A 4,940-nucleotide genomic window follows, 5' to 3' on the forward strand; every position below is an offset into this window, starting at 1 on the left:
TCCCTCGGGCGGGCAGCACCTCCTCCCCGGGCCACAGTCTCCTCCCCGGCTGCAGCAGCTCCTCCCATGGGGGCAGCACCTCCCTCTCCCGGGGGCGGTGTCGCCCTCCCAAGGGCTTTTCGGGGCACCTTCCTCCCCGGGCGCCGCATCTCCCTCCCCTGGGTGCGGTACCTCCCTCTCCCGGGGGCAGCATCTCCATCCCCGGGGGCAGCATCTCCTCCCCAGGGGCAACATCTCCATCCCTGGGTGAAATACCTCCCTCCCAGGAGGGCAGCATCTCCCTCCCAGGGACCCCAGCAGGGGCAGCAGGACCCCCCAGGGCAGCCAGCAGAGCCTGGTATGTGCCATGCTTCACCCATACTGGAAGTGCTTTATTTTATTCCCAGAATAATAAATATATCCAGTTGCTTTAACCTATACATCCCAGGTGCTCATATTCTGAAGTATCTGGCCTCAAGCTCCACCAGGGGAGGTTTAGGCTGGACATTAGGAAAAAATTCTTCACAGAAAGGGTGATTGGGAACTGGAACAGGCTGCCCAGGGAGGTGGTTGAGTCACCTTCCCTGGAGGTGTTTAAGGCACCGGTGGACAAGGCGCTGAGGGGCATGGTTTAGTGTTTGATAGGAATGGTTGGACTGGATGATCCAGTGGGTCTCTTCCAACCTGGTTATTCTATGATTCTATGATTTCATGTGTGCTCGCTTTTCTCTTGCCCCTCACTTCTTTGGCGCCTGCCAAAGTGAGGAAATCTTTGGAGGTTTTCTGGATTAAGGTGAAATCTGTGTTTATTCTGTAATCCTCGGGTGTTGAATTGAGGTCCTGGAACACATCCAGAGGAAAGAAACAAAGCTGGTGAAGGGGCTGGAGAGCAAGCCCTATGAGACTTGTGAGGAGCAGCTGAGGGAACTGGGGTGGTTTATCCTAGATGAAAAGAGGCTGGGGGGAGACCTTATCACAGTCTACAACTGCCTGAAAGGAGGTTGTAGTGAGGTGGGTAGTGGTCTTTCCTCACAAGGGACAGGCAATAGGAGAGGAAATGGCCTCCAGATGTGCCAGAGGAGGTTCAGATTGGACATTACAGAAAGTTGCTTCACTGAAAGGTTTATCAGGCGCTTGAACAGGCCGCCCAGGGAGGTGTTTAAAGATGGGTCGATGAAGTGCTTAGGGATGTGGTTTAGTAGTGGACAAATACGGTTGAGCTTGATGATCTCAGAAGTCCTTTCCAACCTAGGGATTCTAGGATTCTATGAAATACTGTGCCCAACCAACCCCAAGAGCCCTGTGGGGTTTGCAGCTTGCTCCCTGGTGCACAGCCCTCCAGGGTGTGATACCACCGCTGAGGACAGCTGGCCTGGCACCCTGACCAACCGATGCCATGATGATTGCTGTCCCTCTCCATGCAGACTTTAAAGGGATCATTCTGTGTCTCAGAAACAGTAATAGGAACATAGATTGTTGTAAAGATACCATTAAACAGGGAAAGAAGTTATATCAGATGAGGAATGAATTGTGTGGATGAGAAATTTCTGAGCCTCAGCTGGTGTCTGTCTTTCCAAATGCTTCAATGATCTGTTGCATGCTAGAGGTTATTTGAATTCCCCAGTAGGTCATAGGCAGTAATTATTACAGGTCTGGCAAATTCATTACTAAACTTCTTTGACAAAAAGACAGGACTCCAATGTTAAAAAGAAATAAAGGGCAGAATGTTATTTTCCAGTCACACACACTGAAGTTTTCACTGGGTATCCAGTACTGGAAATACGTCGTTTCCAGAAGAACTTATATTAAAGAGGCCAGAACATTTATTATTTTCATACAAGCAATCATGTGAATAGTATGCTCAGTGTGGAGCCATGTGTTATTTGGAACAATCTCATTAAAAGCCTGCTGCTCCTGATGGTCTCAGGAAATCAGTTTTGGAAGAGATTTTCTAGCCTCCCAGATGGGAAAAGCTTCACAGGGTTTCTGTATGTTGTATGAGACTGTCCTGTTTGTTCTTCTAATTGTGCTTTCCTTGGCTACAGGGTGCTCTGCTCCTATACTTGATTGTTCCTTTCAGCAGCCAAGTGTCCGTACACGGATTTCACAAATCTGGGGGTTTCCTTATTATAAAAAAATATATATTTTATTTTTTATTAGGAAAAAAATATTTCTTCTTTCTGAATTTGTCCCTTCCTCTACTGTTCAGAGAAAGCTTGTGATGTGGTACTGTCTTTGGTAACCTGATCCTGAAATCCACAGTCTGTGGTTAAAAAGGTGCTTTTTCCGTCTCCATGGTTTGCTTGTATTTGCCAGATAGGTTATTTGTTATTATTCTCCTGTTGTGAAAGCTGCTTTGTTTGTTTTCAGCAGTGATGGGCCCATTCCACATTAAATTGTTTGTGTTATTCACAGACGCAGAAAAGCTATTATCAAAATTTCTGGGTTACAGGGGAAGAGGCAGAGAAATTTGGTAAATTCCAACGATGAAGAGCAACAAACTAGATTTTTGTGAATTCTAATTACATCACAAATTGTCTTAAAAGTTCATCGTTGCATACTCAAAGTTGGTTTCCAGCCCTTCTGTACCCCACCACGTTTCATGCACCAGGGCACTGTGGTGGGAACGGCTTCCTATCTGGGAGCAGATGCTTCCTCTTACTCTGCACCTGGGAGTGCAACGTTTCCTCTTCATTCGCAGAAAAGAATAAAAGCAGAAATTGTACTCTCCTGCAGCACAGATCGGCCTTCCCTTTTATGAAGTCTGCTTGAATTTGGGTTTGGTTTTTTTTAAACATGTTAGCCACAGGAGAGAGAGGCTACAGATTGCCAGCTCCTATTTCCCGAAAGCCAGCGTACTTTAGTATCAAGGGTTTGTTCCCTTTCCCGAGCGCCAGCATCCTTGCCACAGAATTTGGTTTCGTGTCCGGTTTGAGCAGTGTGCAGTGCAAACCTGTAGATAGCAGCAGTGCTCTAACACTCACTGCTCAGCCCAAAGCACTAAGGAGTACAAAGCAACCCAAACAAGACAGCAGAAAAGTGCCTTTTTGAATATCAGTGGATAATTTGGTTTTCTTCTCATCTCCTCTCATCTGCCAGTCATCGTAAACCAGAGTCTTTAAGTCTTGCTTGAGTAACTGCCCTATCTCATGAAAAAAAAGAAACAAAAGCAAAAAAGCCCGAACTAAACACCAAACCCCATTGTTTTAACATGAATATACAGAAGGAAAACTATGGCCATCAAACTGGGGTGGGCCAACAATGATTGATGTATCTGCAATTATCCCTTGTTTTCTGTGTCACACTAGGTTATTACACAATGCCGTAATTACCAGCAGACTTTAAACTCCAATAAATGCTTTACATTGCAGCCACCAGGTCTCTCCAACTAGCAGGTCCTTTCTTTTAGGACAGTGCATCTGGAGATGATATACCTGTGTTTAGGCAGAAATTGTGGGATTGCTAGGCAAGGTTATATCGTGTGTGTCCTGCAAGAGGTCCCATCCCAGCATCACAGTGGTTCTTCCAGGTTTTCAAGGTTTTTCAGAGCAATTGCTTAGAACTATTTGAAAGTTTACTTTTTTTTTTTTCAGGTTGGTGTAATTTTGTACTTGAGTTTTCAACTATATTAATGTAATAAAGGAGAGTTTGGCTTAGATAGCCATGTGACTAATAAAGCTAGTAGAGACACAATTGCTGCAGAAGTGTAATTAAATAAATTCAGTTACTTGACAGAACTTGGCAGGAACGAATTAAAACTTTTATTTCTTTTCTTTTACCATTTCACCTCACCTTCTGATAATCTGAATAGATTATGGATAGCTGTGAACCACCCAAACAAACCCTAAAGGGAGTGGTGAAACTATAAGGAACAGAAATACCACAAAGCCATCGTTAACACTATTGGGATGAGGGCCAGGCTGGGACTGAGCTGTAGCTCATTGTGAGTTTGGAGCTGCAGGATGGGGTTTATCACTGCCCTGAGCAGCAGAGGGTGTGAGGTGACTATGAGTGTGCTGTGGTGGAGAGCTCCTACACCTTTACTCAGTGATCAGTAGGAGAGGTCGGCCTCCCCTAGAGTGGAGTGGTCACCTGCAGAGCAAAAGTTTTCAACAAATCACAGAGCTACCAATTAATTTATTCCTTTTCAGGTGATTGCATCTAACAATTTTGTAGGGTCCAAGACATCTAATCCCTATTAGACATGGGTATGATCCCAGGGGTTACTGTGAAACCCACTAAAACAACTACAGAAATCCTCCTACTGTATTTGTGCATGGTATACACACTAATATCATCTGCAATTGTGCTGATTCTTCCCTTCTGAATGTGCCACAGATTGTCTTGGAGTATTTATTGAAAGCCATTTTTTGTTGGAAAACACTTAACCTACTGGATATCAGCATAGTGATAAGTTTTCTTTGCCAGTTTTGGGACACCTGAGGCATATTTATTTGTCATGTTCCAAATTTCCATGATCAACAGATTTTCTAAACATGCTAGCTAACCCTGCATTGTCTGCAGGCAATTCAGACAGGCCACACAGAACAGAGGTGAGAAAAGGGATGTGAAATTACCCAGGCTCTTATGGAAAAGGGGCATGAAGACAAGTTGCATGAAAGGAAGGATTGTTCTTCACCCATTTTCTCCTACAAGATGGGCTGGGCAGTTCCCCTGCACCTGAAGATTGCTGTAGTTGTGTTGCTGTGAAGACTCATTCCCCAGGCTTGGATCAGGACCACATTCCCACCTGGGTATGGTAAGAGGTGCAACACCCATGTCCTCCTAAATCTTTGAAGAATTTCCTGCCAAGTAGGATGGACGCTGCCATGTCGCGTGCTCATATGATTATGTGTGGGATCCCAAGGCTATTTATTTAATAATTCAGTGTATTAAGTCTCTCAGCTCTGCCCTTAGTAAAAAAAACTCGCATTCCCCTTAGTCTTAAAGATATATCGAGT

The sequence above is a fragment of the Phaenicophaeus curvirostris genome, chromosome 4 (assembly GCF_032191515.1).
Source record: "Phaenicophaeus curvirostris isolate KB17595 chromosome 4, BPBGC_Pcur_1.0, whole genome shotgun sequence".
Lineage (NCBI taxonomy): Eukaryota > Metazoa > Chordata > Aves > Cuculiformes > Cuculidae > Phaenicophaeus > Phaenicophaeus curvirostris.